This window comes from Oryctolagus cuniculus, chromosome 1 (assembly GCF_051225735.1).
Source record: "Oryctolagus cuniculus isolate XC-2025 breed Fujian yellow rabbit chromosome 1, ASM5122573v1, whole genome shotgun sequence".
Taxonomy (NCBI): domain Eukaryota; kingdom Metazoa; phylum Chordata; class Mammalia; order Lagomorpha; family Leporidae; genus Oryctolagus; species Oryctolagus cuniculus.
In genome coordinates this window covers 233,684,550-233,700,000 of record NC_142867.1, presented here as the reverse complement: position 1 = coordinate 233,700,000, position 15,451 = coordinate 233,684,550, and the positions used below count along the sequence as shown (strand labels likewise).

The following is a 15,451-nucleotide window of genomic DNA, read 5'->3' as shown; positions in this document are numbered from 1 at the left end:
GGAGAGGCAGAAAGAGAGAGGTCCTCCATCCACTGGTTCACTCCTCAACTCCCCAACTGGCCGCAACAGCCGGAGCTGCACAGATCTAAAGCCAGCAGCCAGGAGTCTCCTCCAGGTCTCCCACACAGGTGCAAGGACTTGGGCCACCTTCTACTGTTTTCCCAGGCCATAGTAGAGAGCTGGATCAGAAGTGGAGCAGCCGGGACACCAATCGGCACCCATATGGGATGCTGGCACTGCAGGTAGCGGCTTTACCCACTACGTCATAGCACCAGCCCCGAACCAGGAGCTTTATCTGGGTCTCCCACATGGGTGGCAGGGGCCCAAATACTTGCACAATCTTTGGCTACTGTTCCCAGGCCATCAGCAGGGAGGGGGATCAGAAGTGGAGCAGCTGGGACAAGAATCAGTGCCCATATGGGATGCAGGCATCACAGGTGGTGGCTTTACCTGCTACACAATGCCAGCCTGTTTCTTTCCCTAGACTCTGCCATTTCCTTAGCCACAGGGCAAAACTAACAACTCAGTCACCCAGCACCAGGTAGCAGACAACCATGACAGCCGCCATTCTGCAGGGCGGCGGTGGGGGCCGGGGAAGGTAGGGGATTACCCACAGCCGCCAGTCCTCCAGCCCTGCCATTCCCCCTGGAGCTCCGTACAGGCTCTAGGCTTTCCCCTCACTCCTTTCTGCTCCTGACTACACCTGATGCTTCCCACGTGGCCCTGCGTGGCGTGGCGTGGCGTGGCGTGGCATGTAAGCGATAAAAACCTTCTTCCACTGGCATTAGCCTCTCCTTGCTGTCACCTCCATACATGAAAACCCGCAGGTACATGCAAGACGGGGTCAGGGAGGACTGAGTCTTACGAGACAGACATAGTAGTACAGATGGTGTCCCCAGCGGAGTGGACGGACACGCCAGCCGAGCCTCCACGCATGCGTAAGCCACGTGCTCCACTGGAACACGGTCACTTGGCTGGAGGACATGATCTGGCACTGGTCCACAGGAGCGATGCCACGTGGTGGAGCAATCTGCTGGGGACGTAAAGGGTGGGAGTTGGGCCACAGCGCTGCCTACTGGGCAGTCTGTGAGGGCTGCTGGGTGTGACCAGGCAACTGGTAGCCTGCCCCTGGAAACCACCCCTCACTGAAAATCCGCACAGAAATGGGAAAAGAAGCCGCCTCCTCCAAGGCCCTACGGTGCCCCTCAGCACCTCTACCTCGACAGAGCCCAGCATGGAGCCAGCTGGCAAAGGAGAACATGTACAGAGCCCAGCTGCCACATCACAAAGAGGGACTTCGAGAGAGAGATGAGCGAGATGGAGGCAGACGGGGAGAAAAGGGAAAGGCAACAGGCCCCTCCTCTTTTTTTTTATAAAAATTTTTTAAAGGTTTATTTTTTTTTTTAAATTTATTTATTTGACAGGTAGAGTTACAGACAGTGAGAGAGAGAGACAGAGAGAAAGGTCTTCCTTCCGTTGGTTCACCCCCCAAATGGCCACTATGGCCGGAACTGTGCTGATCCGAAGCCAGGAGCCAGGTGCTTCCTCCTGGTCTCCCATGCAGGTGCAGGGCCCAAGCACTTGGGCCATCCTCCACTGCACTCCCGGGCCACAGCAGAGAGCTGGACTGGAAGAGGAGCAACCCGGACTAGAACCCGGCGCCCATGTGGGATTCCGGCGCCAAAGGCGGAGGATTAGCCAAGTGAGCCATGGCGCCGGCCCAAAGATTGATTGATTTATTTATTTGAAAGTCTGAGTTACACAGAGAGAGGAGAGGCAGAGAGAGAGAGAGAGAGAGAGAGAGAGAGATCTCTCATCTGATGGTTCACTCCCCAGTTGGCCGCAATGGTCGGAGCTGCACCGATCTGAAGCCAAGAGCCTCCTCCAGATCTCCCACGCGGGTGCAGGGGTCCAAGCACTTGGGCCATCTTCTACTGCTATCCCAGGCCACAGCAGAGAGCTGGATTAGAACCGGCACCCATACGGGATGCTGGCACTCCAGGCCAGGGTGTCACAGCACTGGCCCCGAGGCCCCTCTTCTTAACTGCAACTGTGAGAGGAGCCCAGGACACGGGATGGCTGCAGAATGAGAAACTGCGGCGATGAGGCGCGGTGCGGTGCAGTGAGGCAGAGAGAACCCCAGAGTCGGCACTCTCAGCCTCCCTTGGCTTGTGGACATTAAAGGAACTCTGAATTCAACGCGAGAGCCAGCTAAAGGTCCTGAGGATGCAGCAGATGATGGTCCACCCGCGTGGGAGGCCCTAAGAGTTCCGGGCTCTGGCTCAGCCTGGTCCAGACAGAGCTGTTGTGACCATGTGAATATGAACCGGCAGATGGAAGAACCTGGGGTGCACCTTTTGGCCCCCCATTTCACTGCCAGAACACACCTGTGTGAATTAGCCAGGTAAAGGCAGCAATGCCTAAAGCATCCGTCATCACTGCCAGCTGACTGCCCCGCACAGTGCAGGCAACCACCTCATCCTCACCGGCTCCGGGAAGCTCACACGAAGGAGTTACATGGCACCACTCACTTCAACAGCTCACGTGAGAGCTACACTCAACTGGGTGGTGTCCTTCACTTGCTGGAAGCCTTCAGCTCCAGGAGGAACCCCACAGGTGATCTGGTCCACCTTAAATTCATCGAATGGCTCAAATTTTACATGTTACTGACACTTCAAGAATTGAATATAGACTGTTCCTTGAATACTATTATCAGGTTAATACTGACTTTCTTTTTTTTAAAGATCTATTTGAAAGGCAGAGTGACAGAGAGACAGAGAACAATCTTCCGTCTGCTGGTTCACTCCCCAGTGGGCTAGGCCAGGCCAAAGTCAGAAGCCCAGAACTCTATCTGGGTCTCCCTCCCACACAGGTGGCCAGCGCCCAAGGACTTGGGCCATCTTCCACTGCTTTCCCAGGCCCATCAGAAGGGAGCTGGATCGGAAGGGGAGCAGCCAGGACTCGAACCTGCACTCTGATATGGGTGCCCACATAGCAAACAGTGGCCCAACCTGCTGCACCATGACACTGAGCCCAGAACTTTCTTAAGCATGGTAGCAGTGTGACAGTGTCAGAGAACACCCTTGCTCTAGGCCACCAGGAATCTGCAGACAACTTCCCAGTGGCTGGGTAAACGAGAAGTGCTTGATATAATGAGATACGGAGATGGTGCAGCAAGTGTTCAGAGTGGTTAAATCTAGGTGAGGGGTACATAGATGGCTTTTTGCACTGTTGCTTTTTTTAAACAATTATTATTTAAGATTTATTTATTTGAAGGGCAGAATGACAAAGAGGGACAGTCAGACAGACTTTCCATCTGCTAGTTCACTCCCTAAATGGCCTTTACAGCCAGTTCTGGGCCAGGTCAAAGCCAGGAGCCAAGAACCCCACCCGAACCTCCCATATGGAATGGTAGGGCCTGTACTTGGGCCGTTACCTACTGCCCTCCCTGACACCTTGGCAGGAAACCGGATCAGAAGCATAGCAGCTGGGACTCCAGTCGGCACTCTGGTGCAGGATGCCGGCGTCTCAAGCGGTGTCTTAACCTGCTGTGCCACGACACTGGCCTCTCTGCATTGTTCTTTCCAGTTTTTATAGGTTTGACAATTTTCATTTAAGATCTTAAGAGAGAAGCAGTAACTAGTGCATTTGACAGGTACAATCCATCCTTCTCAACGTCCTCACGGGAGGGAACTCTACAACTTCCAGGGAGACCCCTGCACCCGCAGTGAGTGCCTCAGTGAGGCCTGTGAGCACAGCCACCATGGAGCCACTGTGCTGGGCTGTGCCCCCCGGTACCCGCTCTACTGTGCTGGGGCTGTGCCTCCCTCCTGGTACCCTCTCTACATGCTGGGGGCTGTGCCCCCCCCGGTACCCGCTCTACTGTGCTGGGGCTGTGCCCCCCTCCTGGTACCCGCTCTACTGTGCTGGGGCTGTGCCCCCCCGGTACCCGCTCTACAGTGCTGGGGCTGTGCCCCCCTCCTGGTACCCTCTCTACATGCTGGGGGCTGTGCCCCCCCGGTACCCGCTCTACAGTACTGGGCTGTGCCCCCCTCCTGGTACCCTCTCTACTGTGCTGGGGCTGTGCCTCCCTCCTGGTACCCTCTCTACATGCTGGGGGCTGTGCCCCCCTCCTGGTACCCTCTCTACATGCTGGGGCTGTGCCTCCCTCCTGGTACCCTCTCTACAGTGCTGGGGCTGTGCCTTCCTCCTGGTACCCTCTCTACAGTGCTAGGGGCTGTGCCCCCCTCCTGGTACCCTCTCTACAGTGGTGGGGCTGTGCCTCCCTCCTGGTACCCTCTCTACTGTGCTGGGGCTGTGCCCCCCTCCTGGTACCCTCTCTACTGTGCTGGGGGCTGTGCCTCCCTCCTGGTACCCTCTCTACTGTGCTGGGGCTGTGCCCCCCTCCTGGTACCCTCTCTACTGTGCTGGGGCTGTGCCCCCCTCCTGGTACCCGCTCTACAGTGCTGGGGCTGTGCCCCCCTCCTGGTACCCTCTCTACTGTGCTGGGGCTGTGCCCCCCTCCTGGTACCCGCTCTACAGTGCTGGGGCTGTGCCCCCCTCCTGGTACCCGCTCTACAGTGCTGGGGCTGTGCCTCCCTCCTGGTACCCTCTCTACTGTGCTGGGGGCTGTGCCCCCCTCCTGGTACCCTCTCTGCAGTAATGGGGGCTGTGCCTTCCACTCCTGGTACCCTCTCTACAGTGCTGGGGGCTGTGCCTTCCTCCTGGTACCCGTCTACAGTGCTGGGGGCTGTGCCCCCCTCCTGGTACCCTCTCTACTGTGCTGGGGCTGTGCCTCCCTCCTGGTACCCTCTCTACAGTGCTGGGGCTGTGCCTCCCTCCTGGTACCCTCTCTACAGTGCTGGGGCTGTGCCCCCCTCCTGGTACCCTCTCTACTGTGCTGGGGCTGTGCCTTCCACTCCTGGTACCCTCTCTACAGTGCTGGGGCTGTGCCCCCCTCCTGGTACCCTCTCTACAGTGCTGGGGCTGTGCCCCCCTCCTGGTACCCTCTCTACTGTGCTGGGGCTGTGCCCCCCCCGGTACCCTCTCTACAGTGCTGGGGGCTGTGCCTCCCTCCTGGTACCCTCTCTACATGCTGGGGGCTGTGCCTCCCTCCTGGTACCCTCTCTACATGCTGGGGGCTGTGCCCCCCTCCTGGTACCCTCTCTGCAGTAATGGGGGCTGTGCCTTCCACTCCTGGTACCCTCTCTACAGTGCTGGGGGCTGTGCCTTCCTCCTGGTACCCGTCTACAGTGCTGGGGGCTGTGCCCCCCTCCTGGTACCCTCTCTACAGTGCTGGGGCTGTGCCTCCCTCCTGGTACCCTCTCTACATGCTGGGGGCTGTGCCTCCCTCCTGGTACCCTCTCTACATGCTGGGGGCTGTGCCCCCCTCCTGGTACCCTCTCTACATGCTGGGGCTGTGCCTCCCTCCTGGTACCCTCTCTACATGCTGGGGCTGTTCCTCCCTCCTGGTACCCTCTCTATAGTAATGGGGGCTGTGCCCCCCTCCTGGTACCCTCTCTACATGCTGGGGGCTGTGCCCCCCTCCTGGTACCCTCTCTACAGTGCTGGGGCTGTGCCCCCCTCCTGGTACCCTCTCTACATGCTGGGGGCTGTGCCTCCTTCCTGGTACCCTCTCTACTGTGCTGGGGCTGTGCCCCCCTCCTGGTACCCTCTCTACAGTGCTGGGGGCTGTGCCCCCCTCCTGGTACCCTCTCTACAGTGCTGGGGGCTGTGCCTCCCTCCTGGTACCCTCTCTACAGTGCTGGGGGCTGTGCCTCCCTCCTGGTACCCTCTCTACTGTGCTGGGGGCTGTGCCCCCCTCCTGGTACCCTCTCTACATGCTGGGGGCTGTGCCCCCCTCCTGGTACCCTCTCTACATGCTGGGGGCTGTGCCCCCCTCCTGGTACCCTCTCTACTGTGCTGGGGGCTGTGCCCCCCTCCTGGTACCCTCTCTACATGCTGGGGGCTGTGCCCCCTCCTGGTACCCTCTCTACAGTGCTGGGGCTGTGCCCCCCTCCTGGTACCCTCTCTACAGTGCTGGGGGCTGTGCCTCCCTCCTGGTACCCTCTCTACAGTGCTGGGGGCTGTGCCTCCCTCCTGGTACCCTCTCTACAGTGCTGGGGGCTGTGCCTTCCACTCCTGGTACCCTCTCTACTGTGCTGGGGGCTGTGCCCCCCTCCTGGTACCCTCTCTACAGTGCTGGGGGCTGTGCCTCCCTCCTGGTACCCTCTCTACTGTGCTGGGGCTGTGCCCCCCTCCTGGTACCCTCTCTACTGTGCTGGGGCTGTGCCCCCCTCCTGGTACCCGCTCTACAGTAATGCGGGCTATGTCTTCCCTCCTGGTACCCTCTCTACTGTGCTGGGGGCTGTGCCCCCCTCCTGGTACCCTCTCTACAGTAATGCGGGCTATGTCTTCCCTCCTGGTACCCTCTCTACTGTGCTGGGGGCTGTGCCCCCCTCCTGGTACCCTCTCTACAGTGCTGGGGGCTGTGCCTCCCTCCTGGTACCCTCTCTACTGTGCTGGGGGCTGTGCCTCCCTCCTGGTACCCTCTCTACAGTGCTGGGGGCTATGCCCCCCTCCTGGTACCCTCTCTACTGTGCTGGGGGCTGTGCCCCCCTCCTGGTACCCTCTCTACAGTGCTGGGGCTGTGCCTCCCTCCTGGTACCCTCTCTACTGTGCTGGGGCTGTGCCCCCCTCCTGGTACCCTCTCTACAGTGCTGGGGCTGTGCCCCCCTCCTGGTACCCTCTCTACAGTGCTGGGGGCTGTGCCTTCCACTCCTGGTACCCTCTCTACTGTGCTGGGGGCTGTGCCCCCCTCCTGGTACCCTCTCTACAGTGCTGGGGGCTATGCCCCCCTCCTGGTACCCTCTCTACTGTGCTGGGGCTGTGCCTTCCACTCCTGGTACCCTCTCTACAGTGCTGGGGGCTGTGCCTCCCTCCTGGTACCCTCTCTACAGTGCTGGGGGCTGTGCCTCCCTCCTGGTACCCTCTCTACAGTGCTGGGGGCTATGCCCCCCTCCTGGTACCCTCTCTACTGTGCTGGGGGCTGTGCCCCCCTCCTGGTACCCTCTCTACATGCTGGGGGCTGTGCCTCCCTCCTGGTACCCTCTCTACAGTGCTGGGGGCTATGCCCCCCTCCTGGTACCCTCTCTACAGTGCTGGAGGCTGTGTCTTCCCTCCCGGTATCCTCTCTACAGTGCTGGAAGGCGGGTGTGTGTTACTGGTCTGTGCATCTCACAGGTGCGGCCGTCGGGCTTTAGAGGGATAACACGGTAACTGAGCGAACCTCCCTGAGTTAAGGGAAAGCCAGGATTTAACACTGGGCAGACACACACCTCACCACCACCAGACTCTTCAAACTTGGGTCAGGACCCAGGCTCGTTCATGAAATTCACTAATGAGTCACAGCCAGCATTTTTCAAAGTGTAAGAAAAATAGAAAAATCACTGTGCTCCATGGTACAGGAAAGCATCAACTCTTCGGATATGTGGGGGCGGGGGGGTAGGTGTACAGGATTCTCATGCGTGCGTATAGAAACAGAGTATGAATTCCTCACACACAGCACCAGGACTGCGAGCCGTGGCATTGCTCTTCTTTCTTTTCCTGCTCAAAAGAATAATCATGGCTTAGGAGAGTACAGAGTTTAAAAAAAAAGAAAAAGCAATACAGAGTTAAACGGTTACAGGAAAAATTCCATTGGGACCCTCTAATCTCAAAATAAGCCAAAATAATATATAGTTTTAGTAACGCTCATGGATGATAATGCAGCTGGCAAATGTGCTAATATAAAGTGTTATTTTCAAAGTAGGAATCTGGGTAATCCCCTTGGTGTTTGGTATAGTAAGATGCTATCTGCACTTCTATTAAAAGATGAAGTTAAAATTCAGGCTGAAAAAGTATATATAAATACGGTCAGTGGTTAAAATTAGATGAAAAGACTCTTTGCTGGCAATTCTTCTCCACTGAAAACCCAAACGTATGTCAACACGACTGAGGGTCAGGTGCGACCCAGGAAAGTCCAAAGGCAGCTCAAAGTGCAAGTGCAAGGGAGGACCGTGCACCCGAGAGGTGGAGAGTTATCTTAACAGTGACCTCCCAAACCAAACTGGATGTCCTGTTTTTAAAAAGTCACATGTGGAAAGTGAAGGAAGAAAATCAGTCCCCATGTGTTTGAGGTCTGCCATTAAAGCGGGTTTCCTGTGAATTAATCTTACCATTACCAAATGAAGTCATAGGAAGAAAGTGCTATATCTTTAAATCCACGGCTATTTTTCATTCCAAGTTTCTGTGTGAGGCCATTACTGCTCCCTCGGGACTGTGTTGACTCACTGCATCTTCAGAATGACGCAAGTGAGGCTCTCTGCACAACTTCAAAACAGACCGTGAAGCTGTGCGAAGGCTGGCTGCGGAACCAGATCAGTCAGGCACCCACGGCACGGCACGGCACGGCACGGCACGGCCAGGGCTGGCTGCGGAGCCAGATCAGTCAGGCACCCACGGCACGGCACGGCACGGCCAGGGCTGGCTGCGGAGCCATGAGCACCAGGTGAGGAGAATGCCCTGGTCTTCGACAGGTAAAACACTTGATCGCTCTAGGAAAAACCTTTTCCTAACTTGCTGATTCTATTTCTGACCTCACCCCCACCTTCATGGCCCACTCAGTGACAAATCTGCTGGTACGGCCACGTGGTAAGAAAAGAACAGAGACAAGAAATCCAGTCCAAATGTTGCCGGTGCTGGAGTTCCCTCTAAATTCTGTCTTACCTAAATAAAGAAAATCCCTGCCTGTGTCAGCCAGGAAGAGGAAGGGGCGGGGTGAGGGCAGTGGGGGAAGGAGGACACAACTCACCTAGAAACAGCAGGTGCGAGTCCAGAGAAGAGAGAACCCGAGAGAGGCTTCACGTGGGGGGTGGTCAGAGGGGCAGGCCCCACGGCCACCACCGCCCTGAAGGACGTGAACAGGCTGCATCCGCACGCCTGGGCTCAGCTACCTCCAGCCTCACCCAGTTCACCGCCCCACCTTCCTAACAAGGACAGCCCAAAACCAGAGGGTGAGCCAACATAAAATGTGTTTGCTTTTTGAAAAGTGATTCGCCTTTAGGGTTGGCCCCTTTCTCAGGATGCTCCTTCCGAGGACACTCAAATTATGAAAGGCACCTGTGGCAGCCACGGGGCAGAGTGGCTCTACCCACACAACGGCAGGGCAGCTGTCAGCGACCCGACCTCCAGCATTGAAGCCGGGTGCCAGGCCCGGCCAGCAGTACCCCTCCAGATAATGAAACTGCGCGGGGTCTGGGTTCATCCTTACCAAGACACTGGCCACCTCAGGGCATCAAGAGTGCGACATCCCCTGCCGGCGCCGCGGCTCACTAGGCTAATCCTCCACCTTGCGGCGCCAGCACACCGGGTTCTAGTCCCGGTCGGGGCACCGGATTCTGTCCCGGTTGCCCCTCGTCCAGGCCAGCTCTCTGCTGTGGCCCAGGAGTGCAGTGGAGGATGGCCCAAGTGCTTGGGCCCTGCACCCCATGGGAGACCAGGAGAAGCACCTGGCTCCTGCCTTCGGATCAGCGCAGTGCACCGGCCGCAGCGCAGCAGCCATTGGAGGGTGAACCAACAGCAAAAGGAAGACCTTTCTCTCTGTCTCTCTCTCTCACTGTCCACTCTGCCTGGCAAAAAAAAAAAAAAAAAAAAAAAAAAAAAAAGAGTGTGACATCGTTCTAAACTCAAAGTAATTCCCCACCTAACAGGCTACCTGCATGGTCTACACATTTGGCCTGGGTTGTTCCAGTGACCTTGCTTATTTGGTCAAGGAAGGCCTGTGCCATGGCTGATCAATTTCTCCACCAATGTATACGCTCTCCCTCTCCAAGCACCAGGCTCAGAGCACGAAGGGCTAACAGCATAGGGGTCTTTCGCGGCTCACTGCTGGGAACTCAAGTCCATCACACATCTCAAGGCTTCAGGCCTCATCCCATAGCTCAGCAAGCCCCCACCACATAAAGGGGACGGAGGGCAGCAAAGAGGCCTTGACAGTGAGCTTGGCCGCTGTGGACAACACACGGCTGCTATTCCAGGCCCTCTGGCTCCCTGTGTTGATCCCGGTTGCCATAACTACCGTTTGAATCATCTCAACATGCTGCACACACATCTCCGGGACACATCTCATGACAACAGGAGCCTCACAAACACACAGTCAGAAATCCATTCTGGGGCCTGTGCTGTGGCGTAATGTGTAAAGCCGCCGCCTGAAGTGCTGGCATCCCATTTGGGCACCGGTTCATGTTTTGGCTGCTCCACTTCCAATCCAGCTCCCTGCTAATGCACTAGGGAAGGTATGGCCAAGAGCTGTGGCCCCTGCATCCACATGAGAAACCTGGGAGAAGCTCAGGCCCGGCCCGGCCAAGAGCTGTGGCCCCTGCATCCACATGAGAAACCTGGGAGAAGCTCAGGCCCGGCCCGGCCAAGAGCTGTGGCCCCTGCATCCACATGAGAAACCTGGGAGAAGCTCAGGCCCGGCCCGGCCAAGAGCTGTGGCCCCTGCATCCACATGAGAAACCTGGGAGAAGCTCGTGGTTCCTGGCTTCGGCCCAGCCTAGCCTCAGCTACTGCAGCCATCTCGGGAGTGAACCAGTGTATGGAAGATCCATCTTTTTCGCTTCCTTTCTCTCTATAACTCTGCCTTTCAAATAAATAAATAAATCTCAAAAAAAAATACACTCTAAGATGAAATTTTTAAAAATTAGTCATCATTCTCATCAGTCTCTGGTATTTAAATATCAGTCATAATTCTTTTTTTTTTTTTTTTTTAAGATTTATTTACTTATCTGAAAGTCAGAGTTATACAGAGAGGCCAGAGAATGAGAGAGAGAGGTTTTCCATACACTGGTTCCCTCCCCAATTGGCCGCAATGACCAGAGCTGTGCCAATCCGAAGCCAGGAGCCAGGAGCGTCTTCCAGGTCTCCCACGCGGGTGCAGGGGCCCAAGGACTTGGGAATCTTCCACTGCTTTCTCAGGCCACAGCAGAGAGCTGGATTGAAAGCGCAGCAGCTGGGTGTCGAACCAGCGCCCATATGGGATGCCGGCACTTCAGGCCAGGGTGTTAACCCGTTGTGCCACAGCACCGGCCCCAGTCACAATTCCTTATGTTAAAAGATTTTATTCCCAAATGGTGGAGTTAGAAACGTGCCAGGGGATTCCAATACAATCCCATCAAGGTGGCATGTACCAATGCCATCTCACTAGTCCAAGTGATCAATTTCAGTTCACAATTGATCACACTGATAGGTCTAAGAGTCAAAGGGATCACACAAACAAGACTAGTGTCTGCTAATACTAACTGACAGAATCAAAAAGGGAGGGAATGATCCAACATGGGAAGCGGGATACACAGCAGACTCATAGAATGGCAGATGTCCTAAATAGCACTCTGGCCTCAGAATCAGCCCTTAAGGCATTCGGATATGGCTGAAGAGCCCATGAGAGTATTTTAGGCATGGAAAGCCAAGACACTCTGGGGAAAAAAAAAAAAAAAAAAAAAGAAGAAGAAAGAAGAAAGAAGAAAGAAGAAGAAGAAGAAGAAGAAGAAGACGACCTAAATGAAAGATCTCTGCGAGTGAGATCCCAGTGGAAAGAACAGGGCCATCAAAGTAGGAGGTACCTTTCTCTGAAGGGAGGAGAGAACTTCCACTTTGACTATGACCCTGTCGGAATAAGATTGAAGTCGGCGAACCCAAAAGGCTTCCATAGCCTTGGCAACTCATGACTAGAGCCTAGGGAGATTACTGACGCATTAACAAGAGTGTCAAATTGTTAAGTCAACAACAGGAGTCACTGTGTACTTACTTTTCATGTGGGATCTGTCCTTAATGTGTTGTCCAATGTGAATTAATGCTGTAACTAGTACTGAAACAGTATTTTACACTTTTTGTTTCTGTGTGGGTGCAAACTGATGAAATCTTTACTTAATATATACTAAATCGATCTTCTGTATATAAACCTAATTGAAAATGAATCTTGATGTGAATGAATGGGAGAGGGAGTGGGATGGGAGGGGTGCAATTGGGAGGGAAATTATGGGGGGGAGCCATTGTAATCCATATACTGTACTTTGGAAATTTATATTTACTAAATAAATACATATATATATATAAGATTTTATTTATTTATTTGAGATAGAGAGTTACAGACAGAGAAGGAAAGAAAGAGAGAAAGGTCTTCCTTGGTTCTCTCCCCAAATGGCTACAATGGCTGGAGCTGAGCCAATCTAAAGCCAGGAGCCAGGAGCTTCCGGGTCTCCCACACGGGTGCAGGGGCCCAAGGACTTGGGCCATCTTCTTCTGCTTTCCCAGGCCATAGCAGGGAGTTGGATTAGCGCCCATATAGGATGCTGGTGCCGCAGGCTGAGGCTTGGCCCACTATGCCACAGCACCGGCCCCAGTCATAAATTCTTAATTTACTAGAAAGGGTTTTCTTCTCCCAAATTTACCACAAACATTTAAAAAATTTTAAGGATAAAATGACAAATTTTCCAAATACAAGGAACTTTTAAAACAACTATAAACAAGCTCTTGACTATCCTCTAGAGGTTACGGTCACCTGCTTAGTGGCTGTGTTCTCCCTCTCTGCAGTAATCCACAACTGTCAAGCACACTGGAATGACAACTCTGGTCCTGAGCACACGTGCTTGTGCCTTGCCTGTCTGTGACACCTGTGTTACAGTGAGGGACACAGAAGGCACACACCACACAGCTCAGCAGAGTGGGGTTGTCGTGGCCCAGGAGAGGTCCTCCACCTTGAGGCTCTGAAAATGGATGGCAGCACCACTCAGCAAAGCAGCAGAGGTGAGCGCGCTAGCAGTGCCCTGAGGGGCAGAGACACAGGGAGCCCACCTGTCCCTGAGAACCCAGGCATGAGGTGGGGGTGGAGGATGGAGGTCAGACACGGAGTCAGCCTGGGGATTGCAAAGCTTGCCTGACCTGAGACAGCACAGTACCTGGACATGACCCCAGTGAGAAGGAACCTCCTCTCCAGAAACCCAGGGACGTCTGGCAGGTTACAGGGCAGCACAGGGCTCCGAGGCAAAGCCCGCCAGGGCTCCTGGATTCCCTGGGTTGCTAACACAACAATGTACACAGCCGTCCCACCCCCACCCACCCCCCACAGGACCCCCAAGCCACCTTCATGTGCCCTGTTCCTAAATAGAAGAGCAGTTCAAAAATGTGGAAAATATTTGTGCAAAAAACTTAACATCTACACATCATTTGTTCATAACACACAACACATCACCTTCAGAGGGTTCCGGAAGACCTCTCACATGCATGGATTTCAACATACTTTGCTCTAAAATACACTGAACTTTTAATTCCATTTTCATGAATTTCTTTGAAGTCCCTGCCTATGAATGGACAACCAGGGTCACTGTGGAAAGCCTGGAGCCCACAGAACAAGACTGAGAGACAAACAGATTAACCTGAAAGAAACACAGACAATTCTGGAAACCGGAGAGAATCCAATAAACAAATAAAAACCCTACAGTTCTTCTCTAACTCATAATCTCAACAGAATGACTCATCGAGATTATATGCCCAGGGCCAGTGCTGTGAAGCAGTGGGGTTAAGTCACCACTAGTGATGCTGGCATCCCATATTAGAGCAACAGTTCAAGTCCCAGCTGCTCCACTTCTGGGCCAGCTCCCTGCTACTGCACCTCGGAAAGCAGCCGAAGATAGCCAAGTCCTTGGGCCCCTATTACCATATGGGAGACCCAGATGGAGCCCCAGGCTCTGGTTTTGGCCTGGCCCAGCCCTGGTCAGTTGTTGTAGCCACCTGGGGAGTGAAGCAGCCAACAGAAGATGCCTTTCTCTCTCTGCATCTCCTCCTCTCTCTCAGTAATTCTGTTTTTCAGATAAATAAGTAAATCTGCTTTAAAAAGGTATTTATTTGTCTGAAAGGCAGAGTTACAGAGATGCAGAGAGAGAGAGAGAGGTTGTCCATCAGCTGGTTCACTCCCCAAATGGCTGCAATGGCCGGAGCTGCGCCGATCTGAAGCCAGGAGATTTTTCCAGGTCTCCCACACGTGTGCAGGAGCCCAAAGACTTGGGCCATCTTCTACTGCTTTCCCATGCCACAGCAGAGAGCTGGATCAGAAGTGGAGCAGCTGGGACATGACTCTGCACCCATATGCAATACTGACACTGCAGGCAGCGGCTTTACCAGCTATGCCATAGTGCTAGCCCCAATAAATCTATTTTTAAAAAAAGATTATATGCCCAGAAATCAAGAATATGATATGCTGGAAAAGGTTTTTTAAAAACCTTTGGTAGGGGCCAGCGCTGTGGCTCACTTGGTTAATCCTCTGCCTGCAGCACCGGCATCCCATATGGGTGCTGGGTTCTAGTACCGGTTGCTCCTCTTCCAGTCCAGCTCTCTGCTGTGGCCCGGGAGGGCAGTGGAGGATGGCCCAGGTGCTTGGGCCCCTGCACCCACATGGGAGACCAGGAGGAAGCTCCTGGCTCCTGGCTTTGGATTGGCGCAGCGCCGGCCATGGCGGCCATTTTGGGAGTGAACCAACAGAAGGAAGACCTATCTCTCTGTCTCTCTCACTGTCCAACTCTATTTGTCAAATAAAAATAAAATTAAATTAAAAACCTTTGGTAGCTAAAAAATTATGACTGCCAGATTTTAAAATTAAGTAAAAAAAAAAAAAAAAAAAAAAGAAGAAGAAGAAATGCAAAGTAGTAAAGGAAAGCTCCCCAGACCTAGAATTGAGACAAAGCTCAGGAGGCAGCACTGATAAGAATGAAGGGTCCTTTCTAAGGACTGGCCCCTTCTGGTCACTCTGTGACCGCCCGTGCCGCCCCCGCTCCCTGCAGCTCCCCTGGGCCATCTGGTGCACACCAACGTGTCCACCAATGGGCAGCCTCTTCACTTGGGTTAAGTCAAAGCTCATTTCCCTGAGAGTCCACCTGCTACTGCTCTCCGACAGTTTCTGACGGTGAGCGCGAGCATAGGGAGGCTCCACCCATGGGAATCACATGCTCATGCCGGGATAAAGGTGGCTGTGGTCCCAGAGGACGTCCAGACTGCTGGTGGCTGACTCCAGCAACCTGGGATCTTCCTACCAACACAGGTCGGGTAAATGCCAACAAAGGTCAAAAGGCAGCAGACCCAGAATAAATTATCCAGGGGGTGTTTTTGTTCCTCCCAAAGCACAGGACAAGTCAGGCAGGTTTCTGTTTTTCATATTCTGCCAGTGGGCTTGGTTTTTTATAGTCTGCCATTTTGCTAGAGGTATAGCCTTTCACTGACCCCAGCTTTACATGGTAGTCTTGGTTCCCACTCCCTGTTTTTCCTTCTGCTCCCTGAATAGCCTTAAACCCATCTCATAGACACCCACTTTATAATCCAGTCATTCCATGCCTAACAAATTACCCAAAGGAAATAAAAGTAT

The 15,451-nt window shown here is 54.2% G+C and overlaps 1 protein-coding gene and 1 long non-coding RNA gene across 2 annotated transcripts in view; one reads left to right on the top strand and one right to left on the bottom strand.

Moving 5' to 3' along the window:
- The window catches only part of ABL1 (ABL proto-oncogene 1, non-receptor tyrosine kinase), a 148,369-nt gene that overhangs the window by 88,611 nt on the left and 44,307 nt on the right, over positions 1–15,451 (bottom strand). The window lies entirely within an intron of this gene.
- Positions 8,365–13,529, top strand: LOC149128907 (uncharacterized). Its single transcript, XR_016226066.1, has 3 exons — positions 8,365–8,548; positions 12,631–12,843; positions 13,391–13,529. It is a non-coding gene; the product is annotated as an uncharacterized LOC149128907 (long non-coding RNA).